The 19,403-nt window shown below is 39.9% G+C and overlaps 1 pseudogene; it reads left to right on the top strand.

Annotated features, from left to right (window-relative positions):
* Positions 1-18,291: 18,291 nt before the first annotated feature.
* LOC124616984 lies at positions 18,292-18,409 on the top strand (annotated as a pseudogene).
* Positions 18,410-19,403: the final 994 nt, after the last annotated feature.

Here is a 19,403-nt window from a genome sequence, read left to right as displayed (position 1 = left end):
AAATTGAGAAATCCAAAACACTACTTAAACTCCTGCCCCTATTTTGTAATATGTGAGGAAAGGGCCGATCACCACATTTGCAGCTCCTCTGAATTTTTCCATTGCCTCATTTCAGATCCTTAATACAAGTATTTAGATCAGATTCGAAAACAGAGATTTGCTTGTTATGTTCCCTTCTAAAAATTTCCCATTCATCAGTAATGTCAAACAGTTTTCTGATATCTGGAACCCTATATCCTGTTGAGTGGTAAACCCTTTTCTCCTCTGGCTTGTCCACTGTGCGTTATCTCCTCGTCCTACAGGCGATGCAAACGATGGGTGCTAGTTCCAGTCGCTCAGTGGCGTTGCGAACGCCTGGAGTGTAATTGCCTGGCGGAACGATTTGCCTCTGTACCGTCCCTCATACATACACACACAAGCAGAGCAGAAGTTTTTGAGAACACTGCCTGAAGGTTAAACAACTGCACTACAAGCAAACGAAGTGCTATAAGCAGTGGATACACCGCTTCCCGTGAGGTCACCGAAGTTAAGCGCTGTCATGCGTGGTCGGCACTTGGATGGGTGATCATCCAGGCCGCCATGTGCTGTTGCCATTTTCCGGGGTTCAGCCTCATGATGACAATTGAGGAGCTACTCGACCGAATAGTAGCGGCTTCGGTCAAGAATACCATCATAATGACCGGGAGAGCGGTGTGCTGACTCCACGCCCCTCCTATCTGCATCCTCCACTGAGGATGACACGGCGGTCGGATGGTCCCGGTAGGCCACTCGTGGCCTGAAGACGGAGTACAAGCACAGTGGTGTGCAAAAGTTAAGGAAGAAATTAACTTTCGCATCATACGCCACTTTCGAGTAACGTAGCTAGATAAACTTGAAACATACATAGAAGGAACTGATCCCGAATAGTACACAAGGTAACTGAAAGAAGTACGCGATGAGACTAACGGAAATGACACTTTTATTCAAATACAATAATTACACTGCAGTCACCACTATTCATCATGGTCCACTGGACATTGCAGAGGGTGGTACATGGTTCTTAAGAGGGTCTGTGATCACCACGGACGGCAGTGCATGCTCTGCAACGTGCTCATATGCTGACCACAACGTCGATAAAGCATTGTTATGGTAGGACGTTCCATTCCTCCACCAGCGCGGCTAACAAGTGCTCGATTCTCGTCGGTGCATGTGGACATGCTATAGTACCATTTGAAGTCCGCCAGCTTCGCAGCGACGTAATATGCTTGCCTACCATACAGCTGGCCCGGATTCGATTCTCGTCCGGGTTGGGGATTTTCTCCGCCCGCGGACTGAGTGTTGTTCTGTCATCATCATGATCATGATCATGTCATCGTCACCGACGCACAAGCCGCCCAATGTGGCGTCATCTGAAGTAAGACTTGCAGTCAGCGGCCCAACTTCCCCGGATGGGGCATCCAGGCCAAAATGCCGCACGATCGTTTCATTTTTTCCCTATTGAGGCCGAGCGGTTCTAGGCGCTTCAGTCCGGAACCGCGCTGCTGCTACGGTCGCAGGTTCGAATCCTGCCTCGGGCATGGATGTGTGTGATGTCCTTAGGTTAGTTAGGTTTAACTAGTTCTAAGTTCTAGGGGACTAATGACCTCAGAAGTTTAGTCCCATAGTGCTCAGCGCCATTTGAACCATTTGAACCACATCTACGAGCTCCAACTACCATTCAGCAGGTAACCGGACTTTTGGAGGAATGGAACGCCATATCATATGAACTCCTTACGAACTTTATGGCCAGCCTGGGAGCAAGTGGCAGAACATCCATTGTCGTCTACTGTGATTGCACACCCTGTAAAGAACCATGTCTCGCTTTTTTTAATGTCCAAGGCGGCCATCATGAATCGCTGTGACTTCAGTGTAATACTTATCTTTGAATAAAGGTGTAATATCTGTTCGTTTCACTGAGTATATGTTTCTTTAACTTCTGTACTACAATGTACCACTTCCTTCTGCGTATGGTCCAGTTTTCATCGAGGCATGTTACTAGACAATAACATATCATGTGAACGGCATTTTTCTCCTTAAGTTTTTTCACAGCAGTGTAGTTAGATACACATCCCTAATCACTGAAATGAAAAACGATGGGTGTTTTTAGAGTTTGACCACTCAGCTATCTTCTGATAGGGAGCAGAGGATTCCTTGTGATGGTGTCATCTTCATTGTTTATTGCTTTTCAAATAGTTCATGAACATAGAAATAGAAAGTTAACCAATAAGTCACGAACAGCCTGCCACTAATAAATTAGACTCCTAAATATGGAAAAATGGGAATATAACAATTTAACGTTACATAGACATCCAAATTAATGGAAAGGGAGTATCCTCGCACAATAGGAGCGATGCTGTAACGTATTAGTTCCGGGCAATTCCCGTCGGATTGTGCTGTTTGCTATTGTGAAAGGCAGCACCGATCTCTCGATTTCCGGGGACGGAGAAATTGGCCAGACATCTCTTAATATGGATAAATAAGTGGTGGTATGGACCGCCCGTTCTGTCTTTCTAGGCGAGTGATTTTGACAGAATACCCCATATTTCCTAACACATTTTGGAATAGAAACTTCTAAGAGTATTGGCAAGACGCAGCACCTTACAGCAAGTACTACGAGTGTTAGCAGGAAATGGTTAACTGAGGCGCCTAGTTTCTGCCCTGGAGGCCGTTTGGCGGAAAGATGTGCATGTTAAAATATTTTCGTGGAGCGTTTTTGGTATCTCAGGACATTGGGAGTCAGCCGGAAGCACTCAAGAGGGAGGACAGGATACGTTGGACCTGTGGGGCGGAGCCGAGGTTTTAAAAATGTTGAATTTATGAAGTAGTGAGTGAGCAGTGTTAATGAGTGAGATTTTGCTAGGTAGACTGGAGCCTCATATTTGAAAATGGAGACATTAGCTAGATGGAGGTAGTGTTTATAACAAGACGTGGACTTGGCGAAGTCTTGTGGAGGACAGTAAATTTTATTGTTTAAGTGTAAACTTTTGATGTTCTTACGTGTGTCCTTCCGTCTTATAATTTAAGAATCTTATCCCGCTTTGTTTACTGAAGACATACTAAGAGTATAAACCAATTGGTGTCGGGATATTGGGTGCTTTTGGTACTCGTTTTCCAATCCAGTGCCTTTTGAAAGAAGACGGATCGCTAAAGGGCATTGATTAGGGCTACAGAATTATATGTTTTAACCCTGTCTCGCGGGTCAAAGCGAGGCTGGCGCTCTTGTGTAGTGTTACAGTATATGTGTAGCAGTGCATAGAATTAATCCGGATCCACCAACAAACGTTACGGAGGAACACTGCAGACCAATATCTCGCGTGATTCGTTTCATGTGGAACATCGCGCGAGACCACGGTAGCTCTGAGCCGAGGACGAAAAGAACGCTTCAGTGTGAGGAAGAATTGTCCGTGGCCTTCTTGAAGAAAACATTCCAACATTCGCTTGAAGTGATTCTGGGAAACAATGTAAAATTCAAATCAGGGTAATCGAACGGGAATTTAATTGACCGAAACAAAAGACTACCGTCTTTTTCGTTAAGGATTAAGTAATGTTGGTCACTTGATAGTTCGTCATTAATGGGAAATGCTGACAATTTCTAAGCCTTGCAAGAGATGGCATTGAAATAATGATACATGCTTTTTTTATGGTGGCATACGTTTCACAATAACGCAAGCCAAGTGTCATCATGGTCTGTGAAATAGTTTGATTTGCAAAGTTTCTTGGTGTTTCAAGTGTGTTTCATTCAAGTAGATATTCTGAAAAAACCAAGCCTTCATATAGATATTAGATTTGAACAGTGTAACCTCAATAAAAATTCATTCATAGTTAGTGTAGATTTACAAAGAATTTTCCTTTCCTTCGATTTGAGCAATTAAGAAATGAATGATGAGTGCAAACCGTAGTTCCTAAACTGCAACTGCAACTTAAGATGAAAATTTCGGGAAAATGCACAATATGTTCTTGGATTTTATATCATAAGCGTGTATGAAACAGATGTCAGAAAAAGGCATCTCGGAGAAAAAGATGAATGTTATATATATAGACAGTAGGCCAAAAGCAAAGGCTAAAGCGAATTTCTCAGCGGTGTTCACGACGTTTGAAATAGAAATCACCCGAAGGTGAAGAGCAATTTGTTACTATGGGTGAGACGTGGATCCCATTATTCTCACACCATAGGAAGACTCTCGGCGCGGTGGCTGATGGGAACACTTGCACCAGTCAAATGACATCCAGAGATACTGAACCTTATCTACGTTAGCTAGCACACAACACTATGTTTAGGTCGTCTGCATTTACGAAACCGTAAGTCACACGTGAAGTTAACAGTCGCTGAAATCTTTTGTACAACTGAGTCTGAACACTTCTTATTTGTTGACATGTCAGACTCATTAAACACTGTGTCGTCTGCTAACTAGTTGGTAGCAAGCATGAAGCACCAAGCCGAGTGCCTACCTTGGGTGCGCGTGTTACACTGCTCACACCAGTAAAGAAACTACAATGAAGGATATGAGCGACAAGCCTGTGACCCTGCGGAACAAGGGTCGCAGTCGATTTTATTTGCAGGAAATCTGAGGTTCTTACTTTACTCTTCGTTTATTTTTGTTTGGTAAGGTTTGGTTTACATATACTGTACACTTACTATTTGTTTGTATAATTCAGTGGTTGCGTTACACAATAATAATGCTATTTAATGTTTATGGTACTGTAAATTGGAGCAAGAGCCATGACACAGTTTTTTTTTAAACCGTGTAGTTCAGAAAAATCGTTCAAATGGCTCTGAGCACTATGCGACTTAACTTCTGAGGTCATCAGTCGCCCAGAACTTAGAACTAATTAAACCTAACTAACATAAGGACGTCGCACACATCCATGCCCGAGGCAGGATTCGATGTAGTTCAGATACACACTTGATTGTGTGGGTGATTTGCCGTGCATAAGTAGACGCAAGATTAAGTATGAGTTGTTCAATCTCTTGCAAAAAGCAGTATTCGGCTGTTTAAGTCGATATACATACCGGATGTCCTGCTTGGTTGCTGAGATGTTGAGAGAACAGGAGTACTTCGCTGTGCATCGTCTGCGTAGCCTCGTCACAACTCTCTCTCTCTCTCTCTCTCTCTCTCTCTCTTTCTCTCCCTTCCTCCCACCTCTCACTCCTCTCACAGCGGCTCGCACTATGTACGTAGGTTTCGCAAGTGGCGTAATTAATACGCAGGACCATCTTGATAATTACCCCATGGAACGGGAACAGCCACTAATGAGTTCCGGCATTAGTAACCAAGGTGCTGACTGACCATCAGGCTATTTTATTCGTACCTCGTCTCTGCATGATGACACGTTAGTACTCAAATGCAGCTATGAGCTCGCACCCACAATATTTTAACTTCTTGTCTAAAAAGAGTGGAAGTGAAGTAGCTTTGTTAGGCTAATGGGGGTCTTCAGAATAATGCTGTTGGTGTTTCAGAAGTGTATGTTCTCAGGTGTGAGGTAGAGCAATATGACATATATTTTTGATGCGAAACACATTCAGAAACAGAGAGCAGACTAGAGTGAAAGTCGTAATGAAATGGAGGTGAGTGGGACATGTAGGTAGGTCAATGAATGGTAGACGAACCATGAAAATTCTTTTCTGAGATCCAAAGTAAAGAAAAAAAAAAGACCGAGAGGATTGCGTAATGGAAAATAGGTAGGTTCAGTTACAAAATATGCAGGAGTGATACAGAACAGCATAGCTGAAGATCGTAATGCAAGGAGAGGCTCTGAGGAATCCTTTATCCAGCAGTGGGCGTAGAATAGTCGATGATCATGATTTAGTTTTTATTGTGCTGGACAACTGTGTCAAAGACACGAAGTAATTGTAAACTTGAAAACGTATGCGGAAAAGATGACTATAAAGACATGTAATAGAAGATTAAATACGCGATCTGAATGAAAGAAAATGAACTGAATGGTTACATGGCATTATTGGCCAGGATAACACAACCGGGGCTGTTTGGCCACCTGGTGCAAGTCTTTCTATTTGACGCCACTTCAGCGACTTGCTTATCTTTGTGATGAAAATGCAGTGGAGTTAAGTAGACACAAACATCTAGTCCCCGAGCTAAGAAAATCTCGGATAAATCGGGAGCCGAAGCCGGGACCATCATCTAGAACAGTGACGCTAACCACTTGACTAATCGAAGTGAACAAAATTTGAATGAAAACATAGCGCAGAATAACGATAATAAATATCGAACACAAGAATTTTTTTTCAGTTTCACACTTTAAAGATGTGTAAGGACAGGAGGAGGAGTCGGCCATTGATTATTTATAGGTACTGCCCAGGCATCCCCCAGAAACATTACCAAAACATACAAAACCCGGATCACGGTGTTTATAATGGGTAAAAAAGATGATATCCACTTAATGTGAATAGTTTTCGTGCCCCTCAGTGTCCTTTCATCGACATCATCATCATTATCGATATCATTATCATCATGATCAGCTATTTTACACAGACACTGGAAAAAAGTATTCAGCTTTTTTTACGGTCTGCAGCTATGAGCACCCATGCTGCTTCGAAACTCATTGTAGATTGTTGGTTCGATCTTTTTTTATTTTTTTGAGTACAGCAAATAATTTCCTTAGTCTATCCGCTAGGTTGAATATCCAGCCCGCCTGCTTTTCATTTTCATTACGATCATAATTACGACGGGGTAAGCAGTGTGCTGACCTCATGCCCTTCCACAACGCACCCGGTGACGCTATTGACTGAGGACGACACGGCGGTCGGTCGGTCTCGACTGGCCCATTACAGTCAGAATGGAGAGCTTTGCTTGCTTAGAATCGTAATTATCTCTTCCTTAAGATCTATTTCCCCCATCTGTCTCTGTGTCTTCTAGTAATTCATCGATGGTATATATTTTTTGTCATATTATAACTGATTTTCGGTCACATTATCAAACTCCCTCTGTTAAGTTTTTCCATTCATTGTTGAAGTTTATCTGAACTAGTGACAAACAGTAGGAAAGAGTATTGTACCTAGAGTTTATTGCACTTAGGAAAACACGATTTTTTTTTGCTCGCTTCTTCAGTCTATGTCTGATTTTAGAATCATATGATGGAACGCTCACCACAGCCCGCCATAAGCAGTTTCCGTCATTTTCTACAGTTTTTGTTGTTGCTAGGTGTGAGGTTGTGGTTCAAATGGCTCTGAGCACTATGGGACTTAACTTCTAAGGTCATCAGTCTCCTAGAACTTAGAACTACTTAAACCTAACTAACCTAAGGACATCACACAACACCCAGCCATCACGAGGCAGAGAAAATCCCTGACCCCGCCGGGAATCGAACCCGGGAACCCGGGCGCGGGTAGCGAGAACGCTACCGCACGACCACGAGCTGCGGGCTGTGAGGTTGTGTTTTGTGCCGCATTTGTAAATATTTTTCGATTTCTACACATTAAGTTCTGTATAACATACAAAATTTATTCTAACAGAGTGTTAATTCTTCAGTTACAGAATTTTATGGCGAGCAAATTTTTATATATTTTTGAAACTAGTTATAAAACTCGACATTCATGGTCTTTTAGCATGGAACGTGGGATTTTTGCAAATTAAATTAGTTTCGTTAATGCCTTAACAATTTTACCTGTATTGGAAATGAAAATTTGTGTTAGGGTCCAATGGCTTCTGTTTCAAAATGTATTTAACTTTTAAGTGGTTTTTGATACCACTTGCTTAATTTGATTTGACTTACTGATTATTAGTGTGTAGAGGAATAATAAAGTAATAAATAGACGACTAAATACAGGGTGATAATTATTGAACTGTATGAAAAAAACGTAAATTAGTTACAAACTACGGTGTGCACACATATTGTTACAATCGGTATAAAGACAGTAAAAAAAGGAGTCAAATACATAGGTACTCATATATTCAATAACTTAGCAGAGCATATCAAAGGTCTTGTAAGTGATAAAGATCGGTTTCAGAGTGAATTAAAGAACTTTCTGTTGGCCAATTCTTTCTACTCCATCGATAAATATCTTCACAAGGATTATAGTTCATAACTCTGTCTGCATTAGAATTGTACAATGTCCATGTATCGGAGATTCTTTCCACATCTCAGAGACACCTCTCCAAGGGATCCATGGAACAAGATAAATGAAATGTAATGTACTGTAATTGTTCAACATGTAAACGTCACTACAGTTATTCGGATATGATTTAGGTTATGACGTGTTCGATAAGCTCGCCATCATTGGTGATGATGTGGCGCAGACGAGTAGTGAAATTCTGTATGACCCACTAAAGTGTCGGAACATTGATGCTGTCAATGACCTCCTGAGTGGCTCCTTTCGACTCAGCATTGGTTTTGGGGTCATTGCTGTACGCCTTGTCTTTATTATAGCCTCACAAAAATGAGGGGATTGGTAGCCCTGCACAAGGCCGCACGTACGGAGACAGAGCTCTCGTGAAAGATAAGTAATTTAGGTTGTAATTAATTATAGTTGATCACTTTTAACTAATTAATACGTTCTTTAGTGTACTCTTCAAACTCACCATTAAAAGTTTTCCTTTTATTTGCGTATTGTTGCAGTAATCGCGAAAAGTTCGATTTGTTTACATTTCGCGGCTTTTCCCTACTTTCCGAGTGTACATACTCAGCGTTTTACCGCAATTGTAAGTGCATTTGCTATAGATTAACTGATTAAATACATTCATTAGTGTGCTCTTCAAGCTTGCCATTAAAAGTTTTTCTTTTATTTGCATATTCTTCCAGTAATCGCAAAAAGTTCGTTTTGGTTATATTCGGTTGTTTAGGCCTAATTTTTGAACGTGCATATTTAGCGTTATACCACAAATTTAAGTTTACTTACATATTAGTTTCCAAAACATATTTAGTGTCCTTTTACATCTGTGTGTAATATATTATCGTTATCACTTAGTAAATCTCTTAACTAATTTCCAAATTACCATGGATACTAAGTGTGTGAGCTGCAGTAGGAAAGTCATTTCAGGGGTTTTGTGCAGCTGTTGTGACAGGTTGTTTCACTGGGGAAATTGTAGCGGCGTGGGAATTGGGGAAGCAAACGAGACTCTTCCATCCTTTTGCAGGGTTTGCTCAAGAGATAGGATTATAGCTGAACAGGAGGAGAAAATTAGAGCCCTTCAGGCTGATTTGGACAGAGCGAGGGAGGAACTGAAGAGGTTGAGGTGGGAGGAGGGTAAACAGCGGTGAGAAGTGATAGCTGGGAACAGGGCCACAGAAAGAGAACAGTGTCTGACAGTTTTCCAATTGCCACAACCAATAAACTTGCTTTGCTACCACAGTTAAGTAAGGGAGAGGCTCCAGTAGAAGTAGATGTAGTTAAGATGCAACAGAATCTCACTAAGAAACTAACTGTTTTAAAAAACGTAGAAAGTAAGAGGAAAGTTCTGTTGCTAGGTAGCAGCCACGGAAGAGGTGTGGGCCAGATTTTGCAGGAAAAATTAGGTGACAGGTACCAGGTCACAAACTTTTTCAAGCCAAGTGCATGTCTTAGCCAGGTGGTAGAGGATATAGGTTCCTTGTGCAAGGGTTTCTCAAAGCAGGATCATGTGATGATAGTGGGTGGAGTGGGAAACAGTATTGATAGGGATCAGGGCTACAGTATTGAGTGTGACCTGGTAAAAATAGCCTCTGCAACGACAAACACGAATGTTGGGCTGGTGCCTGCTTTCGTGCAACATGATCAGCCGCAGTTGAACCGCTCTGTCAGGAGGGTAAATATGGAGTTGGATCAATTGTGTAGGGCGGTCACTCTGTCAAACATTGGATTGGTTCCTGTCGAGGCTATTGATAGGGGGGATTTCACAAGGCATGGCCTACATCTCAACAGGAAATAGAAGGGTAAACTGGCAGGGTTGTTAGCGAAATCCATAAGTACTCATGGATGTACCTCTTTTTAGACTGATATCAGTGTCCAACGAGAAGTTCAGGCAGGTGCTAAAGAGGTCCAAAACTCACAAGATTTTCATAACAGTAAAGTAAATAATAATGTTACCATATTAACCATAATATTGGTGGATTAAAGAAAAAAGTAGATTCTCACAAAAGCAAAGTAAAAAATAATGTTACCATTTTTCACCAAAGTATTCCGGGATTGAAGAATAAAGTAGATGAGCTCCTAGTTTGTTTAGATGGCATTGAATCTGATAATCTAATAGGTATACTATGCCTGTCTGAGCATCACATTGTGTCTGATATGGGAAAGGTTAATATTAGTGGCTATAAACGAGCTGCACATATGAGTAGAGAGAATAAGGTGAGAGGAGGAGTTGCCACATATGTCAAACGTTATCACTGAGTAAAAAGTTTAGATACAAAAAAGTTTTGTCTAGAGCAACATATAGAAACATGTACCTGTCAACTTAAACTGAAGGAGGGCTCTTTTATAATTTTTACAGTATATAGGTCCCCTTCAGGAAACTTTCATTTATTCCTGGAAAATTTGGATGCCTTGTTGTGCTATCTGTCAGATAGGGGAAAGCAAATTATTATTTGTGGGGACATCAATATTGATTCACTGAGAGAGTGTAGTAGGAAGAATGACCTGGAATTCTTGCTTGGTTCTTTCAGTTTGATATCTGTCATTCATTTTCCTACTCAGGTAGTAAAGGACAGCAGTACATTGATAGGTAACACTTTTATAGACCAAGGTAAGTTTAAAAACATAAGTTCTTGCCCTGTTGAGAATGGGCTTTCTGATCATGGTGCTCAGCTAGTTACAGTATATGACATAGCTCCATCCAGTAATTCAAAACTACCCTCCAAACTTGTGTGTTCAATTAATGACTCAGTAATTAGAAATTCCAGGGAAAATTTCCAGCAGTTAGACTGGGATGAGGTGTACAAGGAACCTGATGCTAATTTAAAATAAAACTTATTTCATGATACACTTGTAAGAGAATTTGAAAACTGTTTCCCCAAGAAAGAAGTTAAATCTGATTATAAGAAACCATGCAAAAAACCTTGGCTTACTAAAGGAATAAAAATATCATGTAACCACAAAAGGGAACTGTATCTAACAACAAGAAAGAGTAATTACCCAGAAACTGCCAAATATTATAAAAACTACTGTGGTACATTAAGAACGGTTATTATAAAGTCCAAAAGCATGTGCATCATGTCTGAGATTAATACCTTTGATAACCAAATCAAAACTATTTGGAATATTATTACAAGGGAGACAGGGCATCCAAGAGTACGGGATGACGGCATTACCATTAAAGCGAATGGAAGCTTGACTAACAACAAGCTGGAAGTCGAAAACATTTTGAATAATCATTTTTTAAGTTGTAGAGAAAATAGGATCTAAATGTTCATTAGAATTAGCAAGGCAGTTAATGGAAGAGGCCTTACCCACACAATTTAATACAATTGAAATTCCACCCACCTCTCCTTCTGAAATTAGGAAGATAATAAACTCTCTCAAGAAGAAAAGCTCACATGGAATTGATGGCATTTCCAGCAGGATAATAAAAGCTCGTTCCCAAGAAATAAGTGGGATTCTTAGCCACATATGGAACAGCTGTCTGAAGCAGGGTATTTTCCCAGATAGACTGAAGTATGCCATTGTCAAACCACTGCACAAAAAATGGGATACGTCTGTGTCAACAACTACTACCCAATCTCTCTTCTGACTGCCTTATCCAAAATTCTTGAAAAAGTAATGTATTGTACAGCAGCTTCACACCTTTTTAAAAATAAAGTTTTAACAAAATGTCAGTTTGGTTTCCAGAAAGGTTTTTCAACGGAAAATGCTATCACTAATGAAATATTAAATGCTCTGAGTAACTGGAAGTCACCTGTTGGGATTTTTTGTGATCTCTCAAAGGCTTTTGATTGTGTAAATCATGGAATACTTCTAGATAAGCTCAAGTACTGTGGTATGAATGAGACAGCGCTGAAATGGTATAAATTATATCTATCTGGAAGAGTGCAGAAAGTTGAAATAAGCTGTTCACATAATATGCAAAAACTAGTGATTTCTCAAACTGGGGAACTATCAAGAATGGGGTGCTGCAAGGTTCAGTCTTGGGTCCACTGCTGTTCTTAATATATATATTAATGACTTTCCATACTATATTCACGAAGATACAAAGCTGGTACTTTTTGTCGATGATACAAGTATAGCTATCACTCCCAACAGACAAGAATTAACTGATGAAATTGTAAACGATGTTTTTCAGAAAATCTTTAAGTGGTTCTCTGCAAATGGGCTCTCATTGAACTTTGACAAAACACAGTATACACAGTTCCACACAGTAAATGGAATGACACCATTAATAAATATAGACTTCGATCAGAAATCGATAGCTAAGGTAGAATATTAAAAATTTCTAGGTGTATGCATTGATGAGGAGTTGAACTGGAAAAAACACACTGAAGACCTGCTGAAACGTTTGAGTTCAGCTACTTATGCTATTAGGGTCATTGCAAATTTTAGCGATATACATCTGAGTAAATTAGCTTACCACGCCTATTTTCATTCTCTGCTTTTGTATGGCATCATATTCTGGGGCAAAAGAGTGTTCATTGCACAAAAGTGTGTAATCAGAATAACTGCTGGAGCTCATCCAAGATAATCCTGCAGACACTTATTTAAAGAGCTAGGGATCTTCACTGTAGCCTCACAACATATATATATTCACTTATGAAATTTGTTATTAACAATTCGAACGAATTCAAAAATAATAGCAGTGTACATGGCTACAACGCTAGTAGAAAGGATGATCTTCACTACTCAAGGTTAAATCTAACTTTGGTTCAGAAGGGGGTAAATTATGCTGCCACAAATGTCTTTGGTGACTTACTTAATATCATCAAAAGTCTGACAGATAGCCATATAGCATTTAAAAGGAAATTAAAAGAATTATGAATGGCAATTCCTTCTACTCATTAGATGATTTTTTGGATATAGTAAGTGGGTAATTTCCCCACCCCATCCAATAATAATAATAATAATAATAATAATAATAATAATTACCCCGTGGAGGCCCGGGAAAAGAATAGGCCTCCGGTATGTTCTGCCAGTCGTAAAAGGCGACGAAAAGAACAAACCACTAATAGGGCTAACCCCCCTTTTAGTGTGATTAGTTGGTTCAGGACAGAACTAAAGAAGCCTCGGACAAGCGCCGTCATGGTCGGGGACGACGCTTGAACCCTATGCCCGCCCACAATGGTAACGACACTGCTAGCCAACTGGAAAATGATTTAAATCCAAATAGAGGTGTTTTGCAGGATATGCTTCCTGCAACCACCCTAGAAGGAAAACAAAGACAGAGGATGAGATGGTCAGATGAAGTTAATCGACACCTCATGTTCTGTTATTACCAAGCAACAAACCTAGGAACCAACACAACTGGATACAGATCACAAGTATACACAACATTTATTACCAGATACCCAGAATTAAAATTTTTAACAGAACAACGACTAGCTGATCAGATCCGTGTAATAACAAAAAATAACAGGATACCCCAGTCAGAATTAGAAAACATCAAACAACAAGTACAACAAATACTGGAACAAAATAATGTGCAATCAGGAGAAGAAGAAAATACAGTAATGGACTCAAACACCCCAGAGCAAACAAACAAAGAACAACATGCACCAATTAAACAATCAGAGGAAAACGAAATCTTAAGACAGCCACCAGAACAAGCACAAATAGAACACGAAGTGACACAGATGTTAGATATAGAAGAAAAATTTCAGCTAACATATATAGAATACAAAGACACAAATACAGACATTAGACCATTCTTACATAGACCACCAAATAACCCACAAGTCGAAACAACAATAAAAACTATCAACACAATCATACACAACAAAATAAATGAAAACACAACTATGGAAGAGTTACAACTACTGGTTTATATAGGAGCACTCACTACACTAAATATACACACTACGCAGAGATCAGAACCAACCAACACACAGAAGAAACCCACAAAACCAGCATGGCAACACAGGCTACAGATCAAAATAGAAAAACTGAGAAAAGACATCGGACAGCTAACACAATTTATAAGAAATGAAATCTCGGAAAAAAAACGAAAAAGGTTAGGTAAAATCTCACAACAAGAAGCGACAGAGCAATTAGACGAAAAGAAGCAGAAATTACAAGCATTAGCCAAACGACTCAGAAGATACAAAAAAAGTGAAAATAGAAGGAAACAAAACCAAACATTCAACACAAACCAAAAGAAATTTTACCAGACAATAGATAACACACACATTAAAATAAACAATCCACCAAACATAACAGACATGGAACACTTCTGGAGCAACATATGGTCAAACCCGGTACAACATAACAGGCATGCACGATGGATACAAGCAGAAACAGACACATACAAGATGATACCACAAATGCCTGAAGTGATAATTTTGCAATATGAAGTCACCCAAGCAATTAATTCTACTCACAATTGGAAAGCCCCTGGAAATGATAAAATAGCAAATTTCTGGTTAAAGAAGTTCACCTCAACACATTCACATCTAACTAAATTATTTAACAGTTACATTGCAGACCCATACACATTCCCTGATACACTTACACACGGAATAACATATCTGAAACCTAAAGATCAAGCAGACGCAGCGAACCCAGCTAAATATCGCCCCATAACATGCCTACCAACAATATACAAAATATTAACTTCAGTCATTAAACAGAAATTAATGACACATACAACACAGAACAAAATTATAAATGAAGAACAAAAAGGCTGTTGCAAAGGAGCACGAGCATGTAAAGAGCAACTGATAATAGATGCAGAGGTGACATATCAAGCTAAAACTAAACAAAGGTCGCTACACTATGCATACATTGATTACCAAAAAGCTTTTGATAGTGTACCCCACTCATGGTTACTACAAATATTGGAAATATACAAAGTAGATCCTAAATTGATACAGTTCCTAAACATAGTAATGAAAAATTGGAAAACCACACTTAATATCCAAACAAATTCAAATAATATCACATCACAGCCAATACAGATTAAGCGTGGAATATACCAAGGAGACTCATTAAGTCCTTTCTGGTTCTGCCTTGCTCTGAACCCACTATCCAACATGCTAAATAATACAAATTATGGATACAATATTACTGGAACATACCCACACAAAATCACACATTTGCTATACATGGATGATCTAAAACTACTGGCAGCAACAAATCAACAACTCAACCAATTACTAAAGATAACAGAAGGATTCAGCAGTGATATAAATATGGCTTTTGGAACAGACAAATGTAAGAAAAATAGCATAGTCAAGGGAAAACACACTAAACAAGAAGATTACATATTGGATAACCACAGCGACTGCATAGAAGCGATGGAAAAAACGGATGCCTATAAATATCTAGGATACAGACAAAAAATAGGAATAGATAATACAAATATTAAAGAAGAACTAAAAGAAAAATATAGACAAAGACTAACAAAAATACTGAAAACAGAATTGACAGCAAGAAACAAGACAAAAGCTATAAATACTTATGCCATACCAATATTGACCTACTCATTTGGAGTAGTGAAATGGAGTAACACAGACCTAGAAGCACTCAATACACTTACACGATCACAATGCCACAAATATAGAATACATCACATACATTCAGCAACAGAAAGATTCACATTAAGCAGAAAGGAAGGAGGAAGGGGATTTATCGACATAAAAAACCTACATTATGGACAGGTAGACAATTTAAGAAAATTCTTTCTAGAACGAGCAGAAACTAGCAAAATACACAAGGCAATCACTCATATAAATACATCGGCTACACCACTGCAATTTTATAACCACTTCTACAACCCTTTAGATCACATAACATCAACAGATACGAAGAAAGTAAATTGGAAAAAGAAAACACTTCATGGCAAGCACCCGTATCATCTATCACAGCCACGCATCGATCAAGACGCATCCAAAACATGGCTAAGAAAAGGCAATATATACAGTGAGACAGAAGGATTCATGATTGCAATACAGGATCAAACAATAAACACCAGGTATTACAGCAAGCATATTATTAAAGATCCCAATACCACAACGGATAAATGCAGACTTTGTAAACAACAAATAGAAACAGTAGATCACATCACAAGCGGATGTACAATACTAGCAAATACAGAATACCCCAGAAGACATGACAATGTCGCAAAAATAATACATCAACAGCTTGCCTTACAACATAAACTTTTAAAACAACAGGTTCCTACATACAAGTATACACCACAAAATGTACTGGAGAATGATGAATGCAAATTATACTGGAACAGAACCATTATAACAGATAAAACAACGCCACATAACAAACCTGACATCATACTCACCAATAAAAAGAAGAAATCAACACAACTAATCGAAATATCCATACCCAATACAACAAATATACAAAAGAAAACGGGAGAAAAAATTGAAAAATACATCCAACTGGCTGAGGAAGTCAAAGACATGTGGCATCAGGATAAAGTTGACATCATACCAATTATACTATCAACTACAGGAGTCATACCACACAATATCCACCAGTACATCAATGCAATACAGCTACATCCAAACTTATATATACAACTACAGAAATCCGCAATTATTGATACATGTTCAATTACCCGAAAGTTCCTAAATGCAATATAACACATACCGTACAGTTAAAAGGAAGTGACGCTTGATCAAGGTCCGTGTCACTCCATTTTTAACCGGACTTAACGTCTGAGAAAGTGAAGGAAATAATAATATAAAGTGTCATGTAATATTCTGTGTAATGTAATATCTTGTATATTAACCTGACACTTTCCACATCATTACGAAGTGTCGTATTTATGATCTATGGAACAACTACTAATCTAATCTAATCTAGTCGCATGTGGTCAGATCTGGAGAACATGGTGGCCAATCGAGGCCCGTGCCGACAAATGAGATTAATATGGTAATGACAAAGGCTTTTACCATAATTGCAGAAACTAGTAATTATGGGTAAAATGATTGTTACTCAATAAATCAGATATGACACAGAACTAACAACACATTGCTCCTATCTAAAACCTAAAACGTAAGTAAGCGACCAGAACAGGGAGTCTCAGCTTCCTAATGCGTCGTTTGTCTCTCGGAAAAAATTAATGTAATACAGATGTTGCTTAAAATGCCTTATCCATATTGTCTGTGAGTACAATTAACATCTGTTTTTCAGTCTTTGATATGATACCTGTATTTTGTGATATAAGAGTTTCTTAAAGGTTGATGGTTTCTTCATAAAAGTAATAAAAAAATAAAATATGTCTTTATATGATACGCTTCAGCGCTTGGCTCCTACATGGGCCCATACCATTGCACCAACCAATTATAACGTCCAGCATTAATGTAAAAAACTGAGTGTTGGGTTTTTTATTCACTCTTCTATTTGAGGAAGTGTATAAGTCTAGTTTTCATAATTCCTACTTCCTGAAGGTTTGTTTGCAGTTTTGAATGTTATCGCCAAGCGTGAAACAAAGCCTTGTCACTTGTCGTATTTAAAATAAATAATATGCTTTTGCTGAAATAAAGTTGTCCCTGTGTGAGAGCTATACTGTTTCATTTTTTCCTATTTCTGGACTTACATTGTCTGACCACAGTATTCGGACACCTATCATGAAGTCTTCGGCTTTATGACGGCTGGGACTCTGCTGATGTCTGTGAAGGAATGGCGGTCCATTCTTTCTCAAGAGTCGAATCCAGATAAGGTAATGACGCTGGCCGTGGGATCTGGAGCGAAGTCCACGTTCTAACTCATCTCGAAGGTGTTCCACCGCGTACAGGTCGGGACCATGGGCAGAGTAGTCCATTTTAGGAATGTTATTGCCTACAAACCATTGCGCCACAGATATTGCTTTATGATAGGGCGCATCTCCATGCTGGTGCAATCAATCTTCGTCTCTTAACTGTTCCTCTATTGTACGCAAACACAAAGCTGTAAAATCTATTGAATATCATTCCGCACTTAGAGTTCTCTTCAGCACAGTAAGGGGATCACAATCTGACTATGAAAAATACCCCCATACCGTAACACACAATCTTCTCCGTACTTGGCTGTGGCACTAAACATGATGGCAGTTAACGTTCTCCAGCTGTTTTCCAAACACAAACCGACGGATTGTCACAGGGTGTAGCGTGATTCATCAATCCAAATCACTCGTTACCAGTTATCCCCTATACGGTGGTGTCGCTCTGCACCACCTCAAGTGTCGTTTGAAATGTGTAGGCAACGGCCATGCCGCAGTGGATACACCGGTTCCCGTCAGATCACCGAAGTTAAGCGCTGTCGGGCGTGGCCGGCACTTGGATAGGTGAGCATCCGGGCTGCCATGTGCTGTTGCCATTTTTCGGGGTGTACTCAGCCTTGTGATGTCAGTTGAGGAGCTACTCGACCGAATAGTAGCGGTTACGGTCAAAGAAAACCATCGTAACGACTGGGAGAGCGATGTGCTGACCACACGCCCCTCCTATCCGCATCCTCAGCTGAGGATGACACGGCGGTCGGATGGTCCCGATGGGCGTCTTGTGGCCTGAAGGCGGAGTGCTTTATGGAATGTGTAGCTTCTGAGGAGTTGGCCAACCACTGTACCCCTTGAGTTTTAACTTCTCAGCTGTGTACATGAATATTTGACACTCACCCTCCTCAATGTTTGACAGTCTGCGTCAGTCAGTAGACGATGTTTGGTCTTGGTTTTGCTAGTCAGTAGTGAGTAACAGGCTCGGACTTTGGGGCGGAAAGGAAGCGTGCTCTGTTGGCTGAGGCCATTAAGGATACCGCTCACGAGTCCTGTTCCAGCACAGATTTTCACTTGTTATCATTAATACATTTCAGTGCCCAACTGCAGCTAACGTCATGAAAACCTTCGGAAGAAGATAAAGAAGTTGGAACACCATGAAGATGATGTACAACGAACGTCAAGTTGGCTTGAAGCACTAGGGTATGCAAATGATTAGCAGAGCGCAAGTGAACAAAGTAGGAAGCAGTAATGCTGTCTACATTGTGCACACAAGGAAAGATTAAGCAGCGCAGTGCTAATTCAGAAACAGCATTTGAGTGTTGGTTGCTTGTGAGCATATCATGTTATTCTTCATGTAAGAGGAAGACATCTGTATCAGCTCGTGCCGGAGTCTGACAGATCGGGATCGTGGCCCACCGACAGCGATTTATCGTTCCACATACAGCAGCTCGCGCTGGGAGATCCCAAGATTATCGGGCGAATTTTGTATCGATGGATTGAAGAAGGCTCCCCCCAACTCAGTGAAGTATCTCAATGGCCGCACGTGACATGCGTATGAGGGCACAGACATGTAATACAGAGATAAAACAGTCAAATGCC

The sequence above is a fragment of the Schistocerca americana genome, chromosome 5, assembly GCF_021461395.2.
Source record: "Schistocerca americana isolate TAMUIC-IGC-003095 chromosome 5, iqSchAmer2.1, whole genome shotgun sequence".
Taxonomy (NCBI): Eukaryota; Metazoa; Arthropoda; class Insecta; order Orthoptera; family Acrididae; genus Schistocerca; species Schistocerca americana.
This window is presented reverse-complemented; position numbering and strand designations above follow the sequence as displayed.